Source organism: Ovis aries, chromosome 15, assembly GCF_016772045.2.
Source record: "Ovis aries strain OAR_USU_Benz2616 breed Rambouillet chromosome 15, ARS-UI_Ramb_v3.0, whole genome shotgun sequence".
NCBI classification, from domain to species: domain Eukaryota; kingdom Metazoa; phylum Chordata; class Mammalia; order Artiodactyla; family Bovidae; genus Ovis; species Ovis aries.
Genome location: NC_056068.1, coordinates 79300859 through 79328833, shown reverse-complemented (window position 1 = coordinate 79328833; position 27975 = coordinate 79300859). Strand labels below are relative to the sequence as shown.

Genomic DNA, 27975 nt, shown 5'->3' with positions numbered 1-27975 from the left:
TGCCCTGCCTCCCCGCCCCTCCCCTGCCAGAGGGAGCCTGTTGCATACGGGAAAGGTGCAGCACTCCACCCCGGGGAGAGGGCCGGGTCCTCGCGGCTACAGCCTCCCGCGTGCAAAATGATTAAATGGGTTTTAATCGCTGCCCAAAGACTGACTCTAATTTTGCTTTCCTTTTTATGGCACTCTGTCTCCAAAGGGCCAAACACCCATTCATTCATTTCCTTTTTTTTTTTTTTAAAGACTTAAGTTTTTTGATTTTTCTGATGAGAAAAGCAAAACAGATTTATGGTAGACCACTTAGAAAATACAAGAGAAGTATCAATACAATTAAGAAGAAAGTGCCGGTCCCTTTACCACCCAGCTATACCATTTTTTAAAAAGACCCGTTTTTATTTTAGAGCAGATTAAAACTGCGCAAGGAGCACAGAGCTCCTCTCAAGCCACACCCAGCTTTCCTTAGTGTTAATATCGGGTATTAGTGTGGTACTTGGATTACAGCAAATGAATCTTAGTCTTTGGCTGAGACTCCTTTTCTGCTCCAAGGACTCAGGAGCCCACATTGCGTTCTGTTGTCCTGTTTCTTGAGGCTTTGTTTGGCGGTGACGGTTCTGAGAGTTGCCTGATTTTGGATGACCTGGCAGTTTTGAGGAGTGCTTGCAGAATGTCCTTTAAACTTGAGTTAGTGTGATGTTTTTCTCCTGATTAGACAGCAGTTACAGGTTTTTAGGAGGTAGAGGGTGCCAGGGGATTTCCCTGGTGGTCCAATGAGCTCCCAACACAGGGGGCCCGAGTTCGATCCCTGGTCAGAGAACTAGAGCCCCTGCATGCTGCACCCAAGGCCTGGTGCAGCCGAATAAATAAACATTAAAAAAGAAAAAAGAAGTAAAGCACCATGCCTATGATATCATATCAAAGAAACATGCTACCCAGCACAGTCAAAAACAAATAATGAAAATTAAAAACAAGAAGGTGCCTGCTATGCATACGAGGTATCACTCTGTATTCACCCGGTCATCTTGCTGAGGCAGTGTTTATCAGACTTCTACAGTGTGAAAGTGAAAGTGAGTCACTCAACAGTGTCCGACTCTGTGACCCCAGGGACTGTAGCCTGCCAGGCTCCCCTGTCCATGGGATTCTCCAGGCAAGAAGACTGGAGTGGGTTGCCATGCCCTCCTCCAGGGGATCTTCCCGACCCAGGGACTGCACCCAGGTCTCCTGCGTTGCAGGCGGATTCTTTACTGTCTGAGCCACCGGGGAAGACTTCTCTGGTGTGAAGGGTCTTCATGCCTCATTACAGTCGTGGCAGAATCGTCAAACCACTGTTCATACACAACCTCAAAACTGCGGTAGTTCCTGGACCCATCTCCAGATCTCGTTTACCGCATTAACAAATAAACACGTATATTACCGTGGCGCAAATCTGGTTTTCAGTCTTTTGATAATTGCTATGTCCTAGAGAGCCCTGGGTCCTCCTGCTTCTATGTGGTTTGATGTCTGTGTTCACTGTAGAAAGAAACGCTGCGCTTCGGTTGGCGTTACTAAATGCTTAGTGAACATTTTTTCCCCTCACTCCAAGTTCACAGATGGCTGAGTTCCTAACAAGGACCCTAGCTTAAGAAGGAGCTGGTGGATGCCGGGGAGATCCAGCTCTTCCAGCGTGCGATTGGCGTCTGTCCCCAAGGGGTGGAGGGGGTGGAGAGAGAGGAGGAGCCCTGTGTTCCGAGCAGGTATCGACCCCAGCCCAGGCGCACCACAGGGGCCTTGGGAGCCTCAGAGGTTTCAGAGAAGCCGGCTGGCAGCTCCCTGCAAAGACTTTGCCCTCACTGATGAATGGCTGCTGCAGCCCGTCTATTGACCGGGCCCTTTGTTTTCGAGAAGCAACCTGCCTTTCTCCTGTTAACCCCTGCCGGCCTGGCTCCGAACAGGTTGCCTTCTGTGCTCCGGGCTCGGCACCAGGGCAAGAGAGGTCAGGAGAAGGGGAAGATAGGGGCCCTCTCAGCCAAGGGTCGGCTCCTTTCATCTCCTGGCAGGGCAGGAGCGAGACTTCAGACCCCGGGGGTGCCCGAACTTCAAATGCTGTGCTCTCTCTGGGGTTCCAGAAGCTTTTAGCCTTGCTTCGCCACGCGGGTGAGTCTGGGGTCTTCATAACTTCAAGATACACACATAGCCACCCCTTCTTGTCTCTCTCCAGACACACAGACACACACGCTTCCTTGGGTTCACAGCCAGTTTGGGAATGATTGCACCCAGCAGGGGAAGAGTCATTGACTCGAGCTCTGGGGTTCTAGGAAGATGAGAAAGCAGCCTCCGCCCCCAAGTCTGCTGGTTTCCAGCCGCTGGCAGCCAGGATCGTCATCATTAGCAACCCGTATCTTTGAGTCAAGCACTGCCCTCCCAGGGGCTCTTGGTTTAGAATATGCACCCTGCGTGATCGTGCGTGCATCCAGCTGTGTCTGACTCTATGCGACCTCAGGGGCTGTCGCCTGCCAGGCTCCTCTGTCCACAGTTTTCTCCAGGCAAGGATACTGGAGTGGGTTGTCACGCCGTCCTCCAGGGAATCTTCCCGACCCAGGGGTCGAACCCATGTCTTTTACATCTCCTGCACTGCCAGTTGGCTTCTTTACCACTAGTGTCTCCCGGCAAGCCCCTCAGGCGCTGTAATCCCTCTGACTTTAAAGTCTTCCGTGAGTGTGTGTGCAGGGGGCAGGACAGAGGCACAGGATGGGAAGTCATGAGCTCCAAGGGCCCGGGACCCAGCCAGGGCTATGCTGAGGCACTCCACAGACATCTCCACGCAGTGCAGTCCGACAGATGTTTATCGGGCCATCTGTTACTCATGCTGGGGATGTGGACATGAGTCAGGAATAGCCCGCCTCTCAGAGTCAAGAGAGATGGCTATGGGAGATACACCGAAATCTGGTGTCACAGAGACTGTAGTGGCGGCTAGGTGCAGCGCAAGGCAGGGCAGAGTGCTGTGCGGACCTGGGGGAGCTTGAAGGGAAATGTCGACCACTCAGCAAAGCGCCCAAGGTGGAGCTTGTCGGGGGCAGGTGGGGGGCAGGTAGGGGGCAGGAAGAGCGAAGGAACAGCACCCCAGGCGGGTGGATCGGGGGTGGTCAGCCTGAGCAAAGTCAGGGTGAAAGCGTGTGGCGCTGACGAAGGGAGCCTAGTCTGCCCTGGCCGCTATAGCAAAGCACCCCGCCAGGCAGCTTGAGCAGCAGGCCTCCGCCCACGGCTCTTAGATGGCCACCGGCCCGTGTCTTCCACGTGATCTCCCTTCTGCATGTGTCTCTGCCCTAAAATCTTCTTCTTCTTATAAAGATGTATTTATTTATTTGGCGGCACCAAGGCTTGAGGCGTTCGGGATCTAGTTCCCTGACCGGGGGCTGATCCTGGGCCTCCTGTGTGGGGAGCGCGGAGTCTTAGCCAGGGGACCACCAGGGAGGTTAAGACACTAATGTATCGGCTTGGGGCCCCGCCCACACGCCCTCGTTTTCACAGACACCGTCTCTAAGGATGGTGTCTGCAAACGCGGTCTCAGTCCCCGGTGTTTCTACCTGTGACTTCGGGGCGGAGGGCACGGTTCAGGCCGTGGGAACAGGAGCTGCCTGTGGAGCACGGAGGACCGCTGGGGGTGGGCGTGGACAGACCTGTGTCAGCAGAGGCCTTGGCTGTCAGCGTTAAGCTCTGCCTTACAGGACGGCGGTGCCTGCACCTGGTCTTAAACTGCAAAGTGAAAGTAGCTCATCTGTTCCTGTTCCCAGCGCCCTGGAAATTCTGGGCGGGGTGTGATCTCACAGGCCTACCGCTCCCCCGCAGGACTGGTCATCGGGGCCCCGCCCCAAGGAGGGGCCAGCCCCCCACCCCACCCCGGTCCTGGGCGTGCGGGAGCCCCGCCCCGCCCGCTGCGGGAGCCCCAAATGCCTGTCTTGTAGGAAACCTTCCTGCTGTCCAGGAAGTCCCATCTGGAAGGGCAGGGTTGGACGAGGACCTCTCCAAGCAGAGCCCGGTGGACAATGAGCGCTCAGGCCTGCTCTCCAACCACGGGAAGCTGGGCGGATCTCTGCCTGGAGGGCGTAGGCCATCCTGGGGCGTGGGCCCCCCCAGGAGGTGTGAGGTCCCACGTTCAGATCCCTCCACCACCGTTTCCCGCTTCCTCCTCCTTAACAAGAGGGCCCGCCCTTCCCTTCCGCCACTAGCTTTCGGATTCCTAAACGAGAAGGAAATGAGGGCAGAAGGGCCGGTGGAGGGCGTGGAGCAGGTACCCGCCTCTACTGATGGCCTTTCTACGCCACCGCCCACCCAGGACTGGGGAGGCACCGGAAGCTGGCTGGCCAGGGATGGAGGGTGAGGTGAATACTTCCACTGGGTGATTAAAGGAAAAAAAAAAAAGTTTGTTGACCTAGTGTGTTCGATTAATGAATTTTAAGCACAGAGTCTTGATGAATGAGTACGAATAAGTTTGTGTAATCACCACTCAGATCAAGATACAGAACCTACAGAGCCCAGAAGACACCCTCCCTGGTAGCCTTTGCAGCCTACCCGCAGGTCACCACTATTCTGACTGTAGATTAGTTTCCTCCTTGAAGGCCCATCAGTGGGCTTTCTGGGTGGCTCAGTGGTAAAAAATTCGCCTGCCAATGCAGGAGATGCAGGTTTGAACTCTGGGTCAGGGAGATCCCCTGGAAAAGGGCATGACGACCCACTCCAGCGTTCTTGCCTGAGAATTCCCTGGGCAGAGGAGCCTAGTAGACACGGAGTTCCAAAGAGTCAGCCACGACTGACCCCTGAGCATGCACACACATCACATAAAGGGAATCATAGGGGACGTACACTTTCACCTCTGGCTTCTTTTGACACTTGTTATTACATCTGAGAGATTCTCCCACTGGATTCTGCAGGAAGCAGGGCAAACCCTCCTCAGTCTCTTCCTTATATGCCCCTGAACTTGGCCCCCAAATTCCTTGGCATTTCTCCTGGCAACATGTCCCTGCCCTTGAATCTGGGTGACTTGTGACCGATTTGACCAAAGAGTGTGGAGAGCAACGCTGGATTTCCTAGGTGAGGCATAAGAGACGAGGCAGCTTCTGCCCGATTTGCTGGAACGCTGCTGGTTGGTGTGCTGGCTCCCCAGGGAAGAAGTCTCACCATCCGAGCCCTCCATGTGGTGAGGAAGCAAGCCGCAGGGGAGACCACGTGGGTGCTCTGTCTGGCTCGGAGTCTGTGCAGCCCGGCGTCCAACAGGTGGGTCAGCGGGTGTCTGAGGGTTGCAGCCCCCAGGTGTCCGTCATCCTCTGCCTTTTCTGCCCCGTTGAGCTCCTGGTCGTCATGGAACAAAGACAAGTCACCGCCCTGACTGACCTGTTTCCCAGATCCCTGACTCATGGAATGCATAATTAACTTAAGTTGCCAGGTTTGGGAGTTGTTGGTTACCCTGATAATAACTGGAATACGAGGTGAGAAGTGGCTGGATTTGGGAAGGTGGAGTTTAGCCTTCTCCCTGGGTGGGAAATGGCAAGAAAATCTGCTTTCCGGAGCCTGCCAGCTGCTTCAGAGCCCTGCTGTGGTCTCATCTTGTGGCCCACTCTTCAGACCTAGTCTTACTGGTTTTAGGCCAGTTGTCCACTCATCCTCTGCTTTCCCCACCCCAGAAGACAAAGGCTTCTCCTAGGAAGGATGTGATTCCTCCCTATCAGAAACTCCTGAAGAGGGGTATGTGTGGAATATGGGGGAGTACAGACCATCTCTGAGGTGTACAGAGAGCACAGAACACAGCTCCAGGCAGAATGCTCACGAGAGGAGAGTGTTCATCGCTCAGTCGTGTTTGACTCTTTGACTCCATGGACGGTAGCCCGCCAGGCTCCTCTGTCCATGGGATTCTCCAGGCAAGGATATTGGAGTGGGTTCCGATTTCCGTCTCCAGGGAGTCTCTTGAGCGCCATCATCCCCACTCCACCACCTCCAGGGGTCCTCTTAGTGGCCACTGGGTGGAGACCCTGCTCCAGGAACGGGACTTCGGTATCCCGGCTCTTGGAGCTCTTTTCTGAGAGTGCAGCTCTGGGTCACGCTCATTACCTACACTGTGAATGTCATCCTTGTTGTGGGAAGGAACATAGGCTGGCACTTAAAGAGACAGGCAGAGGTGGCACAATGGCTCTCCCTCCTATTGGCTGTGTGACAATTGAGAAGCTGTCTGACCTTGCTGAGCCTCCAGTCCCCAATTTTGTAAAAAGGGCATAGTAATAAATAGCCCTGGTTTTGTCCAGGACTGCAGGGAAGACTAAACGAGAGAACAGTGCATGGACAGCATCGGCTTGGTGCAGAGTAAGCCTTCCATAAATGCCAACCCAGCCAAACAAAAGGAAATGGAGTGGGGAGGAGCGGAGGATATATGATAGGAATCATTATTGAATTTTTTCAGACGAAGAAAAGCCCTAAGGTCGCGGAACTAATAAAGGGAAGCGGTGTGGTGCCAAGTCAGATCTGACCGTTGCGGGTGCCCACGCTCCTTCCACTCTGTAATTCCGTCGTCAGAGCAGGTGCCCGCAGGTCTGGAGCCCACGCGTGAACTTGCAGGGCTTCCTGACCCGCCCAGGCTCACAGCCATGTCCAAGGTCAGTAGAGCCGGGTTGCTGTCTTTGCGGTGTGGTGGGCAGCCCACTGCAGTGCGTCCTCCAGCCCCAGGCAGCCAGGCCCTGCCGGGCTGCAGCCACTGAGGAGCCCTCTGGGTCTAGAAGGTTGCACTGCAATACAACTGTCCTGCCTTCCAGAAGGCCCTGAATTTTTTTTTTTTCATGACCTAGACTGAATGCAGGTGCTTAGAAGTTGTGCTTGCTTCAAGCAGGTGTACCAGGAAGTCTGACTGATATTATTATTTCTAACAGCTTTACTGAGATACAATTTACATATACAAATCACCCACTTAAAGCGTACAATTCAATGGCATTTAGGATGTTCACAGAGTGACGCACACTCCATCAGGTTAGAACATTTGTGTAACCTCATAAAGACACATTGCACCCCTTGGGCACAACTGTCTGCCATCCCCTGACCCCCCGAGCCCCAGGCAACCATGGGTCTCCTTTCTGCCTCTATCGACATGTCTCTTGTAGGCATTTCATATAAATGGAATCATACGTGTTCTTTTGTGTCTGCTTCTTTTACCTTGCATGTTTTCAAGTTTTATCCAGGTTGCGGCAGGTGCCTCTCCTTTTTTATTGCTGAGTAATATTCCTTGTAGGACTAGACTCCATTCTCTTTGATAAGCTTGGGTTGTTTTCACTCTTCGGTGGTTCTGAACGGTGGTTTTATACATATTTGTGAAACAGGAGGGAAAGGGGCCAGGGCACAACCTCTGACAGGGTGACAGAGCCTGAGGCCACAACACGAACTGATTAGAACCAAACAGGGCCACGACGGTGGACGAACTGAGGGCCCCGAGACCTCGCGCCTCAGTATGCGCTCACTGTGACACAGCAGCAAGCGAAATGACACACCCACGGCTACCATGTCAGCCGCCAGTCTGACAGTAAAGGCCAAAAAGTGCGCAGTAGCCCAGTTCCTGGAAATCCCTACCCTTTCCCCCAAATAGCTGGAATACTCCTCCCACTCATTAGTCTATGAAATTACCCACTCCTATAAAGCTGACAGCCTCATCCCCGGGCGCCTCTCTCAGCTTCTGAGATCCAGGCTTTGTGGAGTGTGTTTTTCTTTAAATAAATCCACTTCTTACCTATCAGTTTGTTTCCCACTGAACCCTTTCTGCGATGAGACATCCAGAACCTGAGCTCCACTGAGTCCTGAGACCAGGTGTGTGTGTGACCTCAGTTAAAAGACTGTGTGTTCAAGACTCAAGCTGAGTTTCCGTTTCATTTGTGCACTTATTTCTGTGTGGACGTATATTTTCATTTCTGTTGGGTACATACCCAGGAGTGGAATGCCTGGTTACACGGTAACTCGATGTTTAACCTTTAGGGGGAGTGCCAGGCTGGTTCCCAAGCAGTTGTACCATTTTACATCCCCACCAGCCGTGCAGGAAGGTTCTGATTTCTCCGCCTCCTCACCAACACTTTTTTTGATTCCAACTGTCCTCATGGGTGTGAAGTGGTGTATGTCTGTAGTTTGGCTTTGCATTTCCTTGACGGGTAACGATGATGGTCGCCTTCCATTTGCATATTGACCTTTGGTATATTTTCTTTGGAGCAATGTCTCTTCAGACCCTTTTCCGATCCGTCTTTTTGGTACTGGGTATGTGCTTTACATATTCTCTATATGAGCCCTTATCTCGGCTGATTTGGAAGAGTCTTTAGGAAAGGCCGTTTCATAACTTCCCCAATCCTGTGTCTGCAGGCTGGAGAATTGCGTCAGAAACCAAACATTGCTTCATTGCTGGGGCAGAGCTGATACCTCTTGGAAACAATATACGTTCCTGGTGCTGGTGAAAACAGATGAGATCGTCCTGCTTCTCATTTCTCTTTTCTTGAGCTTTGCTTAAATCAGTGGGTCTCATATGGTATAGAGGGGAAGTACATGTCAGAAGCACCTGTAGGACTCTTCTTTTTTTTTTTTAAAGGAATTAAAAAACCTGCTCTATTCATTTGATTGTGCCAGCTCTCAGCTGCAGCATGCGGGATCTCCTTCCTTGACCAAGGATCCGACACAGGCCCCTGGATTGAGAGCGCAGAGTCCTAAGCACTGGGCCACCAGGGAAGTCTTTGTGGGACTCTTTCAATCCTCAAAAGCCTCCGAAAGTTAGATATGCTTTCCTCTCTCCTGCGGTCCCCATTATCTTTTCGAGAACCACTGTCCTGAAAGGAATGCTTTGAGATTAACACTGGCATGGCGTGAAATGGCCCCTATGTTTGCTGCTGTTCACTCTCGAAGTTGTGTGCACCTTTGTGACTCCATGAACGGCAGCATGCCAGGATTCCCCGTCCTTCACTATCTCCCAGAGTTTACTCAAACTCTTATCCATTGAATCCGTGACTCCATTCAACCATCTCATCCTCTGTCACCTCCTTCTTCTCCTGCCTTCAATCTTTCCGAGCATCAGGGTCTTTTCCAATGAGTCGGCTCTTTGCATCAGGTGGCCAAAGTATTGGAATTTCACCTTCAGCATCAGTCCTTTCAATGAATACTCAGGATTGACCTCCTTTAGGATTGACTGGTTGGATCTCCTTGAAGTCCAAGGGACTCTCAAGAGTCTTCTCCAACACCACAGTTCAAAAGCATCAATTCTTCGGCACTCAGCTTTCTTTATGGTCCAACTCTCACATCCATACGTGACCACTGGAAAAAAACCATAACTCTGACTCTATGGATCTTTGTCGGCAAATCTTAATACTCTGTCTAAGTTGGTCATAGCTTTCCTTCCGAGGAGCCAGCGCCTTTTGCTTTCATGGCTGCAGGCACTGTCCACAGTGATTTTGGAGCCCCCCAGGTTAAATCTGTCACTGTCTCCACATTTCCCCCATTTCCTTGCCATAAGCGATGGGACTGGATGCCATAATCTTAGTCTTTTGAGTGTTGAGTTTAAAAAACAGAAGTGTGCATTTATTCGTCTCTGTCAAGTCTTAGTTGTGGCGCTTGGTATCTTCATTGCATTACGTGAAATCTTTCATTGAGATGTATGGGCTCTCTTTGCTCCAAGGCATGTGGGATCTTAGGTCCCCAACCAGGGATCAAACCAGTGTCCCCTGCATTACGAGGCAGAATCTTAACCCCCGGACCCCTTGGAAGTCCTGAATGTTGAGTTTTAAGCCAATCTTTTCACTCTCTTCCATCACCCTCATGAAGAGGCGCTTTAGTTCCTCTTCACTTTCTGCCATTACAGTGTATCATCTGCATATCTGAGGTTGTTGATATTTATCCCAGCAATCTTGATTCCATCTTGTGATTCATCCAGCCCAGCATTTCGCATGATGTACTCTGCATAGAAGTTAAATAAGCAGGGTGACAATATACAGCCTTGATGTACTCCTTTCCCACTTTTGAACTGGTCTATTGTCCCATATCCAGTTCTAACCTTTGCTTCTTGTCCTGCATACAGGTTTCTTAGGAGACAGTTAAGGTGGCTGGTATTCCCATCTCTTTAAGAATTTTCCGCACAGTTTGTTGTGGTCCACACAGATAAAGACTTTAGCGTAGTCAATGAGGCAGAAGTAGATTTTTTTTTTTTTCTGAAATTCCCTTGCTTTTTCGATGATCCAACAGATGTTGGCTCTGGTTCCTCTGCCTTTTTAAAATCCAGCTTGTACACTACAAATTCACAGTTCACCTACTGCCGAAGTCTAGCTTGAGGATTTTCAGCTTATCTTGCTAACATGTGAACAAAATCAGCACAACTGTTTGAACATTCTCTGCCTTTCCTGGGGATTGGAATGAAAACCGACTTTTCCAGTCCTGTGGCCACTGCTGAGTTTTCCAAATTTGCTGGCATATTGACCGCAACACCTTAACAGCATCGTCTTTTAGGATCTGAAATAGCTCACCTAGAATTCCATCACCTCCAGTTGCTTTGTTCATAGTGATGCTTCCTAAGGCCCACTTGACTTCATACTCCAGGATGTCTGGCTCTAGGTGAGTGAGCACACCATCGTGAATATCTGGGTCATTAAGACCTTTTTGTCTAGTCCGTCCATGTATTCCTGTCACCACTTCTTAATCTCTTCTGCTTCTGTTAGTTCCTTGCTGTTTCTGTCCTTTATTGAGCCCATCTTTGCATGAAATGTTCCCTTGGTATTTCTGATTTTCTTGAAGAGATCTCTAGTCTTTCCCATTCTATTGTTTTCCTTTATTTCTTTGCCTTGCTCACTTATGAAGGCCTTCTTATCTCTCCTTGCTGTTCTCTGGAACTCTGCATTCAGTTGGGATGTCTTTCCTTTTTGCTTCTCTTCCTTTCTCAGCTATTTGTGAGGCTTCCTCAGACAACCACTTTGTCTTCTTGCATTTCTTTTTCCTGGGGATGCTTTTGGTCACTGCCTCCTGTATGATGTCATGAACCTCTGTCCATAATTCTTCAGACACTCTGTCTATCAGATCTAATCCCTTGAAACTATGAATCTAGTTCTCACTTCCACTGTACAGTCGTAAGGGGTTTGATTGAGGTCATACCTGAGTGGTCTAGTGGTTTTCCTTACTTTCTTCAATTTAAGTCTGAATTTGGCAATAAGGAGTTCATGATCTGAGCCACAGTCAGCTCCCAGTCTTGTTTTTGCTGACTGTATAGAGCTTCTCCATCTTTGGCTGCAAAGAATGTAATCAATCTGATTTCGGTGTTGACCATCTGGTGGTGTCCATGTGTAGAGCCTTCTCTTGTGTTGTTGGGTTAGCCTTTGTGCTGCTTCATTCTATACTCCAAGGCCAAACTTGCCTTTTACTCCGGGTATGTCTGAGCGGCAGCAAAACTGAGATGAAGACCCAGGGATTGGCAGCTATGGCCAGTGCTGATCCTGAGACAAAGAGAAGAGTATGGAGTTTCCTCCAAAAATTAAAAATAGAGCTACTCGATTTTTCAGCAGTCCCACTTGTGGGTATACAGACAAAGGAACTGAAATCAGGGTGTAGAAGAGATGACTGCACCCCCTGTTCACTGCAGCCTTGTTCACAATAGCCAAGACGTGAAACACTCATTTGCTATTGTTCAGCCTCTCAGCCACGTGTGACAGTTGGCGACCCCATGGGACTGCAGATGCCAGACTTCCCCATCCTTCACCAATGGAATATTATTCGGCTGTGAAAAAGAAGGAACTCTTGCCACTGGCAACAACATAGACATTTATGCTCAGTGAAATAAGCCAGTCACAGGAGAAACATACTACATGACATCACTTACATAAATAATCTAAAATAGTCGACTCAGAGCAGCAGAGAGTGGACTGGTGGTTGACGGAGCTGGTGGGGAAACGAGCAGATGTTAATCAAGAGGTACAGAGTTCAGGCTATACAAGATTAGTAATGACTGCTGGATGGCGGTGTGTCTATAGTTAATAATTCTGTGTCGTGGACTTAAAAGCTTGCTAGGAGGGTAGATCTGTCATTAAGTGTTCTTATCACACACACAACGGTGAGGGCAGGAGCAAACCTTTGGAGGCAATGGATGGATATGCTGATGGCACAGTATAGGTGATGGTAATGGTCTCATGGGCACACAGTTCAGTTCAGTTCAGTTCAGTCACTCAGTCGTGTCCAACTCTTTGCGACCCCATGAATTGCAGCACACCAGGCCTCCCTGTCCATCATCAACTTCTGGAGTTTATCCAAACTCCTGACCATCGAGTTGGTGATGCCATCCAGCCATCTCATCCTCTGTCGTTCCCTTCTCCTCCTGCCCCCAATCCCTCCCAGCATCATGGTCTTTTCCAATGAGTCAACTCTTCACATGAGGTGGCCAAAGTACTGGAGTTTCAGCTACAGCATCAGTCCTTCCAATGAACACCCAGGACTGATCTCCTTCAGAATGGACTGATTGGATCTCCTTGCAGTCCACGGAACTCTCAAGAGTCTTCTCCAACACCACAGTTCAAAAGCATCCATTCTTCGGCCCTCAGCCTTCTTCACAGCCCAACTCTCACATCCATACATGACCACAGGAAAAACCATAGCCTTGACTAGACGGACCTTAGTCGGCAAAGTAATGTCTCTGCTTTTGAATATGCTGTTTAGGTTGGTCATAACTTTCCTTTCAAGGAGTAGGCGTCTTTTAATCTCATGGCTGCAATCACCATCTGCAGTGATTTTGGAGCCCCCAAAATAAAGTCTGACACTGTTTCCACTGTTTCCCATCTATTTCCCATGAAGTGATGGGACCGGATGCCATGATGTTAGTTTTCTGAATGTTGAGCTTTAAGCCAACTTCTTCACGCTCCTCTTTCACTTTCATCCTGAGGCTTTTTAGCTCCTCTTTACTTTCTGCCATAAAGGTAGTGTCATCTGCATATCTGGGGTTACTGATATTTCTCCTGGCAATCTTGATCCAGCTTGTGCTTCTTCCAGCCCAGTGTTTCTCATGATGTACTCTGCATATAAGTTAAATAATCAGAGTGACAATATACAGCCTTGACATATTCCTTTTCCTATTTGGAACCAGTCTGTTGTTCCATGTTGCTTCCTGACTTGCATACACATTTCTCAAGAGGCAGGTCAGGTGATCTGGTATTCCCATCTCTTTCAGAATTTTCCACAGTTTACTGTGATCCACACAGTCAAAGGCTTTGGCATAGTCAATCAAGCAGAAATAGATGTTTTACTGGAACTCTCTTGCTTTTTCCATGATCCAGTGGATGTTGGCAATTTGATCTCTGGTTCCTCTGCCTTTTCGAAAACCAGCTAGAACATCAGGAAGTTCATGGTTCACGTATTGCTGAAGCCTGGCTTGGAGAATTTTGAGCATTACTTTACTAGCATGTGAGATGAGTGCAATTGTGCAGTAGTTTGAGCATTCTTTGGCATTACCTTTCTTTGGGATTGGAATGAAAACGGACTTTTTCCAGTCCTGTGGCCACTGCTGAGTTTTCCAAATTTGCTAGCATATTGAGGGCAGCACTTTCACAGCATCATCTTTCAGGATTTGAAATAGCTCCACTGGAATTCCATCACTGCCGGGGGCCAGCGTGAGGAATTCCGCCCATGGCAAAGGTCATGAGGAAGGTTCAGCATCCCCAAAACCAGAGTCTGTTTTATGCTCACCTACACCTCTGACTTTACGGGGGCTCTCCCCATAACCGTTTCTCTCGGAGAAGGAGTGGCAATAAAAATTCTTGGGCGTGACAAGAGTGTTTCAGCTTACGGACTCCTCTGAAGGTTATCTAGCCCACCTGTATAGGTTTGTCCAGCCACATGTGATTGCTTGCAGCCTCCCAACCTGAGAGGCACAAGATGTTTTAGACTTACTAAAGGCAAATTATTTTGGGGAGTTAAAATTATTAGTATAGTTGGTTAGGAATTATATTGGTGAAGGTCTCTTCATTTGTTGTGTCAATAATTGCACAAGGATGTCTCAGGTCAAACCTCTCTGCTGACAGACTAGCTTGTGTGACAGGATTATCCTTACTGCCGCCACTAGGCACATGACTGTTTACTACCTCTCAACCATAAACAGCACAGAGAGTTTTGGAGTATTTTGAGAGTCTTAATTAGCGTAGGACTTTCTCTTCTTGTTGAGTCAATGATTGCCGCCAGGCCTCAAATCCTTAGGCACCTGGGAATATATTAATCAATGTATTTGGAATATAGCAATACTAGACTTTTTGAGTTAATGGATTTTCTCTTTGTAATAGATCACTGTACTTTGTTATATATCACTGTGTCCTTGCTGTGTAAGAATGTAACTTTATCATATCTTAAGACTAAATAGATCTTAAGGAGCATTGAAAGGATTTTCATTTGTTGGGTTGATGTTTGCTGCTAAATCTCCATGTTCCCTACCCTTATAATGAATATAACTAGCATATAGGAAGAAATAAGTATTAACCTTTAAGCATATAGGAGAAATAAGAATTAACCTTTAAGACTAATCATGTTAACCTTGGGTTGAATAAATTCCTTTCTTGATTGTAACTCACCACCTCACTCTATAGGAATGTAACTTTATTTGGAGGGTGGTGCTGGTTTAAGAAAAAACACCCTTGGAAGAAATAAGTTTTTTGGTTATCAGAAAGAAAGGATCATGTAAGCAGGTCTCACTCATGGCCAGAAGATGATGTAATATTCCTAAGACCTTTTTTTTAATACATTTATGTGAAGCACCTGATTTTGATAAAGGTCAGGACTGCTGACCCCCACGTGACTCTGTATTCATCCCTATGTGTAACAAAAGGTATATAAGCAAACCCAAAAATAAAGAAATCGGATCAGTTTCCGGAAAGACTGATTCCCCCATGTCGCTTCTTTCTTGCTCCCGTTTTTCTGGCTGAATTCCCATCTGGAGCATGGATGCTATTCCACGTAATCCAAGTTATTCAGCCTCTTTTCTCCACTAATCTTCCTACTACACTATCCATTTCTAATCTCTCTCTATCTGTGATTAAATATGTACTTTTCCAAAGACGCCGACTCCGTCCCCACCTTCGAATCACCCTGGATCCACCGGGGCTGGACCCTGGCACATCACCTCCACTAGCTTTGTTCGTAGTGATGCTTCCTAAGGCCCACTTGACTTCACATTCCAGGATGTCTGGCTCCAGGTGAGTTGTCCCACCCAGAGCAGGGAATTAGCAGCAATTATTGACACAACAAATGAAAAACCCTTCACCAATATAATTCCTAACGAACCCATTATACTAATAATTTCTAACTCCCCAAAAGAATTTGCCTTTAGTAAGTCTAAAACATCTCATGCCTCTCAGATTTGGAGGCTGTAAACAATCACATGTGGCTGGACAAACCTATACAGACGGGCTAGATAACCTTCAGAGGAGTCCCTAAGCTGAAACACTCTTGTCACGCCCAGGAATTTTTATTGCCTTGGAGCTGCACGTTTACTCCTTCTCCGAGAGAAACGGTAATGGGGGAGAGCCCCCCGTAAAGTCAGAGGTGTAGGTGAGAGCATAAAACAGACTCTGGTTTTGGGGTTAGATGCTCGGGAACAGGGGGTTTCCTGAGGCTTGATCACGCCTTTGCGTATGCCAAGCCTCCTTCCTCATGACCTTTGCCATGGGCGGAGTTCCTCACGCTGGCCCCTGGCAGTGAGTGATCACACCATCATGATTATCTTGGTCGTGAAGATCTTTTTTGTACAGTTCTTCTGTGTATTCTTGCCACCTCTTCTTAATATCTTCTGCTTCTGTTAGGTCCATACCATTTCTGTCCTTTCTCGAGCCCATCTTTGCATGAAATGTTCCCTGGGTATCTCTAATTTTCTTGAAGAGATCTCTAGTCTTTCCCATTCTGTTGTTTTCCTCTATGCCTTTGCATTGATCGCTGAGGAAGGCTTTCTTATCTCTCCTTGCTATTCTTTGGAACTCTGCATTCAGATGCTTATATCTTTCCTTTTCTCCTTTGCTTTTCTCTTCTCCTCTTTTCACAGCTATTTGTAAGGCCTCCGCAGACAGCCATTTTGCTTTTTTGCATTTCTTTTCCACGGGGATGGTCTTGATCTCTGTCTCCTGTACAATGTCACGAACCTCCGTGTGTAGTTCATCAGGCAATCTGTCTATCAGATCTAGTCCCTTAGATCATGGGTATACACTTACCTCCAAACTCAGCAAGCTGTATAAACTAAATACGTACAGCATTTTATGTGCCAAGTATACCTCAATAAAGTGGTGTAAACAAAAACAACAACAACAGAAAAGGAAAGAACATTCCTTTTTTTGCAGACAGCTGCTTAGGGCTCAGATTTTTCTGTGATTGAAGCCAGGAATGTAGCCTGGTAGGCACCATCATGCCCTGGGGAGCAAGGAAGGGGCTTAGGGCCCTCATTTTGTCTCCAAGAAGGATCTCAGCAGTAGCACCCAATATTTATTAGGCTCTCACATTGAGCAATGGCACCCCACTCCAGTACTCTTGCCTGGAAAACCCCATGGATGCAGGAGCTTGGTGGGCTGCACGACTGAGCGACTTCCCTTTCACTTTTCACTTTCCTGCGTTGGAGAAGGAAATGGCAACCCGCTCCAGTGCCCTTGCCTGGAGAGTCCCAGGGACAGGGGAGCCTGGTGGGCTGCCGTCTATGGGTCACACAGAGTCGGACATGACTGAAGAGACTTAGCAGCAGCGGCAGCAGCTGCACATTGAGCCAGGCATTGTACTCAGTTCAGCTCAGTCGTGTCCAGCTGTTTGCGACCTCATGGACTGCAGCACGCCAGGCTTCCCTGCCCGTCACCAACTCCCAGAGCTTGCTCCAACTCATGTCCATCCTGTCAGTGATGCCATCCAACCATCTCATGCTCTGTCATCCCCTTCTCCTCCCACCTTCAATCTTCCGCAGCATCAGGGTCTTTTCCCATGAGGCAGTTCTTTGTGTCAGGTGGCCAAAGTATTGGAGCTTCAGCTTCAGCATCAGTCCTTCCAATGAATATTCAGGACTGATCTCCATTAGGATGGACTGGTTGGGTCTCCTTGCAGTCCAAGGGACCCTCAAGAGTCTTCTCCAACACCACAGTTCAAAAGCATCAGTTCTTCGGTGCTCAGCTTTCTTTATAGTCCAACTCACATCCATACATGACCACTGGAAAAACCATGGCCTTGACTAGACGGACATTGTACTAAGCATTTTCTGTTTATGTCCTTAAGTCCCCACCATGGCCTTACAGGTTAGGCACAGTTTCATCATTGTTTTCCAAATGAGGGAAGTGAGCCTGGATGGATGGACTCGCCAACCCTCCTTCAGACCGCAGGCGGCAGGATTCAAACGCAGGCTGTCTGCCTTCAACTCTTGCACGCCGAAACTCTTCCTTCTCAAATTCAAGAGCCACCAGGCTCCTGAAACCAAACCCTGCTGATCATTTTCACATTGTCAGTTTCCATAGAAGTTTGCCTGGGAGGCGGTTGAGCTGTAGAAGCTCCCTGAGCACGGGTTCAGGAAACTGGCCCTGAGAACTACCCTCGCACGCTCAGGTTTTGTGTGATTTTGGTCCATGACATCATCTCCCTACAAATTTCCTTACCCTACAATGGAGATAACACACCTACGTCATAGGGTTATTGTGAGGGTCAGATGAGATTATGGCTGTGAGAACGCTTTGTAATCGCTAAAGTCTGAGAAGTCAGGAATTGTTATCCTTATTACATTGTTCCCTTAATTCAGGTCAAATCCTGTAATTAGCAGCCCCAAATCTAGATAACAAGAGTTCCGAGTCTTAGCCAAGAAGTTCAGCATTGGCTCACTCATTTCAGAGCAATATTGAAGACAATAGCAACGGGGCCCCGCCCAAACACTGGAGTTTGGGGCTTGCTGTACTTGGTCAAGCCTTAACTCGGACCCACCGCTGCCTACTGCCCAACCTCCTTCTCGAATCTTGGTCCTCATGCCCTCACTCCATCTGCACTGGTGGGCTGAGCTGGTTGTCTTGGCTTTTTTTTCTCGCCACTTGGCAGGAGCTGTGTGGTTCTTCGGGGCAGAGATAGAATATGTTTATCAAATGTCCACACGCTAATTGGTCTGGGACAATGAAATGTAAGCAGAAAGGACACGTATTCCTTCCAGACTGAGGCAGTTAAGTTCCTGTGTTCCCCTTCCATCTCTTTTTCCCTCTGCTGGAAGCCACCTCTAATAAATACATTTTGTTGTGATGAACCACTGAGGCTGGACTCATTTGGTAAGCAACGTAGCCTGGCATGGCCCCGACAAATGTATTTTCTGCTATCAGTGTGCCTGGGGCGGGGGGGAGGGAAAATACTACTCCAGGCAAGGCCGAGTGAGTAAGATACGCCTTGTTAAAGGAAGAATGAAAACAATGGTGTGGATGGAGCTGAGATTTCCTCACACACAAGGCCGTACAACTTAGTTAAAGTCATGTGTGTGGAGTCCTGGCTTTGTGTCTTGGACAAGTTACTGCTAAATCTTGGTTTCCTTAAAACCATAAATTTAAGACAAAAGCAGAGACAGTAACAGCTCCCCAATCAGCCCCTGGAGATGGATGAAGATTCTGAGAGCGCCTAACTCAGTGCCTGGTAATAATTAGCCATGGTAAATATCAGTCATTGTTACAAGGGAGGAATGTGAACCGATCGCAGGACAAAGATAAGGGTGCTTAGTGCTTAGTCTTACAGGAATCTGGAGCCTAAGGTGGTAAGTAGGAAAAGACGTGGAGATAGAGTGTCCTGAAGGCACCTAGAACTGAGTCATCCAGCCTGCGTTCCATCCATATTTCCACACATCCGTCCATCCATCCATCTGTGCAGTGATCTCAACAAAATTTTAAAAAATCACTCTCTGGATTTTGCAAGGGTGTCTCTAACCAACAGGGAGTTAAAGCCTGAAATTACTGGGGATTATTGGAGAAACTCTCTTATGATTCTGCTGCCTCCTTAGTAGGAGCTAGAAAAACAGAAATATCTGGAAGGGAGCCAAAGCCAGTGACGTCTTGGTGGAAAGGGCAGCAACAGGAAGCCAGCATCAAGGCTAAGCGCCTCTCCTGGGGGTGAGTTCTCCCCTGTGCAAAGAGCTGCATGGGGAGGGGTGGGAGACTGTCCACCTCGGGGCTCCACAGCTGAGGGCCTCTGGCTTGCAGTCCACCAGTTTCTGGGCTGGTGTAAGGAGAGCAGGATGGTACGAAGCTGGGAGGTGCTTCACTGAAGTTACATCTCAGAGGCAAGGAGAAGGGGAAGTACCACCATCTGCAGCCACACAGCTCACAGCCTCATAGGAGGGTCAGGAGCTGTGACTCCCCCAAGGGAAGAGTGAAAACAATTGGTGTGCATAGAGCTGAGTTGTAAACATTAGTCAGAATGAACATAGTGGGTCTTTTTTGCCCTGTCTCCTGGTTACCGAGCCGCTCTAAACCCACAGGCTCAGCAGAGCTGGCTCCAGCTCCAGAGCTGGGCAAGTGACCTGAACCTGACTGATTCCAGCATTACTTCTTTTGGACCATTGTGCTTGGTTCAGGGGTGACCCAATTGGTCAGATGGGATTTGGTTTCTGAACTTTTGTTTGAATTGTGGGGCAATAGAATCTCTCTTTTCACTGGGCTCATGGCTGGGAGAATATGAGCCTGGAACTTCTGGAAGCTTTTAAGTACAGGGAGAAACTCTCCCCAAGGCTAACCCAGCAAAATGTAGTGTTGAGAGAAGGACAGAGGCCACATCCTGATGCTATTGTGTGTGAGCTCCTGGATCAAACCGTACCTGAAGGCTGAATGAATTTTTCAGTGATTTAAGAGTCTTGATTGATACACTGGTTCTCTAAAATACATACATGGCTCTCTGAACACTAGTGATGGGGGATATCTCTCCACCAGAATGCATTTTCACTCTCCTAACTTCCTCTCCATTCACAATGGGTTGCCTACTCTGCAGCAGCTTATGGGCTGGGCTCCTGGCATAAAAAAAGGAATATGACCTGGGTTTTATCTTCAAAGAGACATGATCTAGAAAGAGGGACAAAGATAACTAGCATAGCTCATTGTAAGTTGCGCTGAGATAAAAATTAACTGTCATAGGGACTAACTGGAGAAAGGAAGCTTGGATCTCAGAGGGGCGATGGTGTTAATTAAGGCTGTGGAGAGGATGTAATACTCATTCATTTCAATGGCTTATTTATTTATTCAGCTGCACCAAGTCTTAGCTGTGCCATGTGGGTCTAGTTCCGTGACCTGCGTTGGGAACACGGCATCTTAGGCACTGACTCGCCAGGGAAGTCCCTGAACAGGTATCGATGAGTATCTGCTACATGTTATATATGTGTGTGTTATAAATACATGTGCTCACGCTGGGAATACACACGCAGATATTTATAAACAGACACGGTCCTTGACCTCGAGGAGCTGACTGTGTAGTGGAAACAGGGCGACTCGACTTCCCAGAATAAGGTCTAAGGGTAGGAGGGTCATGGTGCCTGAGAACAAATAACCAAAGAACTTTGGGATTTAGGGGAGGCTCCTCCAAAGAGGAAACACGAGCGTGTAGTTGAAGGAGCAGCAGGAGTGAACTAAGATCCAGTGGAATGGATCCTTGGTGGAAGGGGAGACATCCTCGCAGCGTCTGCGGTGGGAAGGAGCGAAATAACCAAACAAACAGAACAAAGGATTTGGCTGTTTTACTGACAAGTTAGGACCCATGATTCTTAACTCCATGGCTTTCTCACTCACATTTTTTTTTTCTTCCTAGTCACCGTGAGTATTGTTTTCTTCATCTATAAAATGATGTTGTTGGGATAACAACACTCACTTGCCTAGACTTCCCTGGTGGTCCGATGGCTAAGACTCTGCGTCCCCAACGCAGGGGATCTGGGTTCGATCCCTGGTCAGAGAACTAGATCTTACATGCCGCAACTGGAAAAAAAAAAAAAAAGATCCTGCATGGTACAGCTAAGGCCTAGCGCGGCCAAAACAAAACCACCCAAAAAACCCCACCCTGCAGGCTCGCTCGGGGGGCTGAGATGACGCGTTAAAGGGCCTGGCACAGAGAAGGTGGGCAGCAATTACCGTCTCCTCCCTGTGGGTCCCGTCCCCTCATCCTTGGTGAGCTGTGACTGGAGCTGTCCCTTGGTTCTAAGAATGTTCGCTTTCCTTCTGGGCCCCGCCCCTTGTTCACCTGCTCCCTGCAGCCCTGCTCCCCTCGGCTCCTCCAGGTCACGCAGTGAGCACAGAGACACGCAAGTTCTGGTGGAACTGGGTTCTCTCGCTCCTAAATTCCTGTGTTAGAGTCCTAACCCCTGGGCCTCAGAATGTGATGGTGTTTTGAGATCGGGGTCTTTAAGGGGGTCATTAAAGTGAAAATGAGGTCGGGTGGATGTGTGTGCAAGAATGCTGAGTCACTTTAGTCGTGTCTGAGTCTGGGTGACCCCATGGACTGTAGCCCGCCAGGCTCCTCTGTCCATGGGATTCTCTGGGCAAGGATACTGGAGTGGGTTGCCAGGCCCTCCTCCAGGGGATCTTCCCAACCCAGGGATCGAACCTTTTCTCCTATGTCTCCTGCCTTGGCGGGCAGAGTTCTTTACCACGAGCGCCCCCTGGGAAGCCCAATAGAGTGGACACTAACCCAATATGTCTGGGGTCCTCATGAGAAGAGGAAATGAGGATTTTGAAACCTGCAGAGGGAAGGCCCTGTGAAGACACGGATTGGCGTCTGTGAGCCGAGGAGAGAGGCCTGCCTGAAGTAAGCCCTTCTCTCCCAGCGCTGAGGAGGCGCTGACCCCGTGGACAGCTCGATCTTGGATTTTGAGGCTCCCAGGCTGGGAAAATACATCCGCGTAGTTCAAGCCGCGCAGTCGGTAGACCTGGGGGCACGGTGAACAGACGGAGAGCGCCGGGGCTGCGGGTCATTGCCCTGCCCCTCGAGGCTGGGAGAGCCGCCTGCACTCTCCTCTCCTTGGACATGGAGGACAGAGAAAGGCAGAGGCCCCGGGGACGGGGGCTTTGTCCCCCACCTGTACTGGGGGGCGGGTGAGCAAAGCCCAAGATCTCTAACCAGGCCGCGGGCAGGCTGCTTCCGCTTCCACGGCCTGACTCCTGGCTGTGTGACTTTGCGAAAGTTACTTACCCTCTCTGAGCTTCACCTGCCTTGTTACTCCTCAGTGTCCCTACCTGCACGGGGTTGTTGTGGAGATGAGATTCGCATTTATGACGGTGTCTGCCCCAGAGTCAGTGCTGTGTGCCTGCCAGTGAGCGTTAGGACGGCTTCCCTCTTACAGCCTCACTCTTAAAGTGGCAGGAATGTTCCTGTTTCACGGGATTAGGCTGAGGCTGAAATCTGACATTTCAGGCTGTTTCAGGCCATCAGGCAGGAAAGAATCACAGATGTTAGCAGCTGAGTTATCAACCCGGCGCAGGTCCCAGTTCTGCCAGCCATTTGAAAGGTTGGGTAACCTCTGGGTCTCGGTGTGCCTGTCTGTAGAACGGCTCAGCTGGCTCTTCTTGCCCCGTGCCTGCCTCACAGAGCTGTTGTGAGACGCAAATGAGGGAGCGATTGTGAAATCGCTTTGTAAAATTAAAGACTCACGTCAGTGGGAATATACGCCCCCACAGACATAATAAAAGCTAACATTTAAATGCTCACCATTATCTGGCATTCTTCTAAGTGTATTCCATCTATTTCTCATTTAGTCTTCACAAGAACTCTATGAGCTGGGCGCTATGATCCCCTATTTTGTAGGCGAGAAAGATTATCACTAAGGGGTGGTGCCACAGCTTGCATTCACGAGTCAAACGTGGGTGCTCATACCTTTCATCAGAGGGCAGAGCTGTCCTGTCGAACATTCTGTGAGGATGGAGATGTCTCAGAGCTGCCCTGTTCACTACAGCAGTCCTCCAGAACGCTGACATGTAGCTAGTGTGACGGAGAAACTGAAATTTGAATCTAATTTTTTTTTTTTTTAGGCTTTTGGGATCTTAGTTCCCCAACCAGGGACGGAACCCACACCTGGTGCGGTGGAAGCAAGGACTCTTACCCACTGGCCCACCAGAGAAGTCCCTAATTGAATTTTAGTTAATTAAAATGAAACCAGCTCTTATTACCCGTGTGGGCACATGGGTACTGTGCCATGTGGGCCCAGCAACTAGGCTGCAGTGCCTCCTAACTGATGCGCTGAAGCTGAGTTTCAGACAGCTTGCCGCCGAGAGAAAGGAGATGCTGCCGATTCTCACGGCTGCTGAGCCTGGTTGCTGAGGCTGCGACTCACTGCTCCTGGCTTTCACCCCAAGTTTCAAGCCACCGACTCTTCCTTGCTGGACCCACAGGGGCAGGCTGTCCGCTCCCCAGAGAGGACAAAGGTCCATCTTCCATGGGAGGGACTAGACCTCCTGTTTCTCCCTGATGGGAGGTGCTGGGGGGAGGCTGGGTGCCCTTGTCTAGTCCCCCGCACCCCTGATCCTTACAAACCACCAGCTATGGCTGCTTCCCAACCCCCCCAACCCTCCATCTCCACCCCCACCCCCTACCCCCCAAGAGAAGAGCTGGAGACAAGCTCCTGCACTCCCTCTCTGAGTTGGAAGCTGAGCTGGCTGGCTCTCAAGGCTTAATTAGCTGAAATAACTGTGAATAATCATCTTTAAAATGAGAGTGGTTAACGCTCAGGCCACACTGCTTCTGATTATTCAGCGGCCCCGCGGGAGCATCACGTTGCCGGCTCAGTTGTCCCAAGTCCGCTAGGCTGCGCAGGATGACCGGGGTGCCCCATGGAAGCACTTCTCTGCCTGCCCTGCCCTGATGCCAGAGGCGAGGCTCAAAGTCTTGTGGGGGGGCCTGGCTCTGCGCCAGCGAGATGGAGACCACACCCAAGCAAGGCAGCACTAAGGGGTAGGCGAGATGGTGGCAACCATCTCGGAGAACACCCATTAGACGGGCTACATGGGCGTCACGGACAAGGGCACACTAGTGCTCGCTGCTGAGTGACCGTGAGCTTGGCTCTTTCTGTCTCTGAGCCTGTTTTCTTTTCTGGAAATCCCGGGACACTCACTTTTAAAGGCGGTCCTGGAGGAGTAAGTGTGCATGCATCCGCACAACGCCTGCGCGCTGCAGATGGTCAGCAAAACCTCATCTGCCCTCCTTTTCGGTTTTCCCTTTCTTTCTGCTGCAACTTGGGAAATATTCCTAGCGCAAGATAAGACGGCAGGGCTTGGTCAGGAGCTTGAAAGAAGCTGATGTTCCAGTAGTGTGCTCTCCCCTAACACCCACTGACACCCTCTGAGGCAGATGGATGTCACGGCAAGCTGGGACTTGCAGGTTTCAGACCAGAGCAGAAGAGGCAGTGAGTGGCACCCTGGTGTGGACAGGTCGTGTATGCTCTGCTCCAGAGCCAGCCCTCCAGAGCCAACGGATCATGTTTCAGACTAGATCAGGTCGAACCACAGGAGACTGCCATGTTTCTAGGTCAAAAGTTGGTTGAACTTAGGTCTTGTAAGATAACTAAGTCTTGACAATGAGTCTTTAGCAAGCAATGTGATGTTTCTGTGTGCCTATTTAAGGACAAGACAAAATACACAAATCTTTTAATAATGAGACTTAGCTAGCTCTGCAAAACACAGCAGAGACAGACCACCGGGCAGGATATAGCTAACTGCCAAGTTATTTATGAGAACGTGACTGGTGCAGGAATTGAGAGGAGGGGCAGGGTGCTCTGGAGCAGGTGGGTTAAGGGGCAGGTTAGCAGAAGGAAGTAGGGTCTGAGTTGTATCTGGAAGGATGGTTAGTCACTGAAATAAGCAGTAGGGGGTGGAAATGATGCTCTGAGCAGAGAGAAGTGGTGTGACCGAAGTCTGGGACTCTGAGAATCTCCAGGACGGGGAGACCAGGACTGATGAACATCTCTGCACTTGCACAATCCCCAGGAAGGAGTGGGGACCGCTGTGTATTGGGTCAAAGAATGAAGGCACACAAGAATGAAAAGCATGTGGAGATGAGTGAGCAAGTTTAGCTGTTCTGGGGGTAGTGGGAGATGACGCTGTGTAGACTGATCGTGGAGGGTTCTGAACCCAGACAGAGGAGTCTGGGTATTATGCTGAGGAAACAGGATTCTCCAACTGTGAATTCAGCAAATACATATGTGTTTGGTCAGGTTCTAGAGGTCAGAGAAAAGCTATCTAGGATCTCAAGATTTGCTGATTTTAAGTTGATGTGGTCCTGGAAAATAGGCTGTTCTGTGTTAGTCTGGGTAAATTGATTATGTTACAGTAACAAATACGCTTAGAATTCCAGTGGCTTCGAGCAACAGAGATTCATCTCTTGGTAATTTCACGGTTTCAGTCACCATAGCATTGTGTGTGTGTGTGCGCACACGCGCACTGTCGTGTCGGATTCTTTGCAACCCCACAGACTGCAGCCCGGCAGACTCTTCTGTTCATGGGATTCTCCAGGCAAGAATACTGGAGTGGGTTGCTGTGCCCTGCTCCAGGGGATCTTCCTGACACAGGGACAGAACTCACGCCTCGTCTCCTGCATTGTCAGGCAGGTTCTTTACCGCTAATGCCACCTGGGAAGCCCGCTGGAGCATTACCTTATGGGTCTTCACTCCCAAATCAGCTGATGGGGCAGCCCTATGTTACGGACATTACTACTCTTATAATAGAAGAAAAGTAATGCATGGTAAACCACATTCTGGATCTAACAGTTTCTGCCTAGAAGTGACACATTTCCTTGACCAAAGCAAACCCTGTGACCCAGCCAGATGTCAGTGGGGTGGGAGGGCACAATTCTCCCCTCCCAGAAAGCCAGCAGTAGATGTTTCTGAACAGCAACATTAGCCCAGGTCCTCCCTGAAATTTTGTGTGAAATAAGGGTAGGTAGGCTAGGGAGATAAGGAGATGCATAGATAGTAGGGAGATAGATGGTCTGATCCGAGGATTCTTTCTTGAGTTAACCTAAGTCTAAGCTTTATAATCTTTCCCTCTAGCTATACAGAAGTCATTTTTTAGGCTAGGGAAGCTGTTCTGGGCCCAGATCTGGATGGGTGAGTTTTCTTTAGGGGGTAGGATAATTTGGGGGCCCATTGCAAAATGACCAACCTAGACAGCATATTAAAAGCAGCGACATTACTTTGCCAACAAAGGTCTGTCTAGTCAAGACTATGGTTTTTCCAGTAGTCATGTCTGGATGTGAGAGTTGGACTATGAAGAAAGCTGAGCTCCGAAGAATTGATGCCTTTGAACTGTGGTGTTGGAGAAGACTCTTGAGAGTCCCTTGGACTGCATGGAGATCCAACCAGTCCATCCTAAAAGAAATCAGTCCTGAATATTCACTGGAAGGACTGATGCTGAAGCTGAAACTCCAATACTTTGGCCACCTGATGTGAAGAACTGATTCATCAGAAAAGACCCTGATGCTGGGCAAGATTGAAGGTGGGGGGAGAAGGGGTAAACAGGATGAGATGGTTGGATGGCATCACCTACTTGATGGACATGAGTTTGGGTGGACTCTGGGAGTTGGTGATGGACAGGGAGGCCTGACGTGCTGCAGTCCATGGGAGTTGCAAATAACTGAGTGACTGAACGGAACTGATTGCAAAATGAAGATGTGGAGCCCCGTGTTCAAAAGTTATTAAGAATTTCAAGACAGGGCAGTGAAGCTGCTGGCCAAGCATGGAGCTACCTTCAGGGCAGCTGGCCCGGATGCTGTCCTGTGTGTGGGTGCCCACTGGTCCAGCACATTCCAGGTGGCTAGCACTTTCCTCTCCTCTTCCTCTCCTTTTTAAAAAATGCTTCATTAATTTACTTTTTGGCTTCAGCACCCGGCATGTGGGAGCTTAGTTTCCTGGTCAGGGATCGAACCCTCACCCCTTGCCCTGGAAGTGCAGAGTCTTTCATTTTTGAACTGTTTATTTTGTACTGGGGTGTAGCCGATTAACAATGTTGTGCTGGTTTCAGGAGCCCAGTGAAGGGGTTCAGCCACACCTACGTACATGTACCTGCTCTCCCCTAAGAAGTGCAGCGTCCTGGGGGATGGACCATCAGGGTGTCCCGCCTCTGCTTTCCACTCTGAACTCCCCCTCCCGTTGGGCACCTGCCCACTCGCGGCGAGCCAGGTCTGAGTAAGCTTGTCCATTGCTCCTTGGCTGAATCACCACTTCCCTCCGCCCCTAAGAAGCTCCTGTGCTCGGGAAGCCCTTGAATTGTGTGAGGACCGCCACAAGCCACAGGGGAGGGGAGTCAGCCTTCCCAGCAGCCCTTGTGTCAGGTCCACGACGGTGCTTCTGACCCGCACCGTTCTCCTCAGGCCTCTGTCTTCCCGTTCACCCGCAGACGAGAGCGGCCATCCTCTTGAACCTCTGAAGTCCCGACAGCTCACGACAGACGAGAGCGGCCTTCTTCTTGAAACTCTGACCGCCCAACGGCTCATGACAGACGAGAGCGGCCATCCTCTTGAACCTCTGAACTCCCGACAGCTCACGACAGACGAGCGCGGCCTTCTTCTTGAAACTCTGACCGCCCGACGGCTCTCGACGGACGAGAGCGGCCACCTTCTCAAAGCTCTGACTTCCCGAAGGCTCACGACAGACGAGAGCGGCCTTCTTCTTGATGGACTAAGCACAGCAGATATGGCATAAAAGCTTAGTGAATATCCACCATCTTATATAGGTATTGGTACAACATTAAAGAAGTAGAAAAAAAAATGCAAGTCTGATCTCTTTTTCTATGAGTTGTTTTGTTTGTTTATTTGGCTCATTGATTGCTTTGAAGTATGATCAACCTACAGCAGTATATTACTTACTGTTATACAAGATAGTGATCAGTTTTACTTTACTTTTTATTTTTTCTGATTTTGCAGATGAAATTTATATTACAGAAGAGACTATTTAGAATGAGAACAAATCACAACAGATTACGAAATTTAAAAAGATGGCAGATATTACAAACTCACGAAATCCAGAAAAGTAAGACTGCAACC

At 49.2% G+C, this 27975-nt stretch overlaps 1 long non-coding RNA gene across 3 annotated transcripts; it reads right to left on the bottom strand.

The window, feature by feature from the left end:
- Window positions 1-213: 213 nt before the first annotated feature.
- On the bottom strand, window positions 214-27694 carry LOC121816726 (uncharacterized). Of its 3 annotated transcripts, XR_009596562.1 has the most exons (4): window positions 24053-27694; window positions 22819-22923; window positions 22182-22360; window positions 214-20927 (listed from the first exon to the last, which is right to left on the bottom strand). It is a non-coding gene; the product is annotated as an uncharacterized LOC121816726 (long non-coding RNA). The 3 variants fall into 3 exon arrangements; XR_009596561.1 differs by having other exon boundaries at window positions 22182-22923; XR_009596560.1 differs by having other exon boundaries at window positions 214-22923.
- Window positions 27695-27975: the final 281 nt, after the last annotated feature.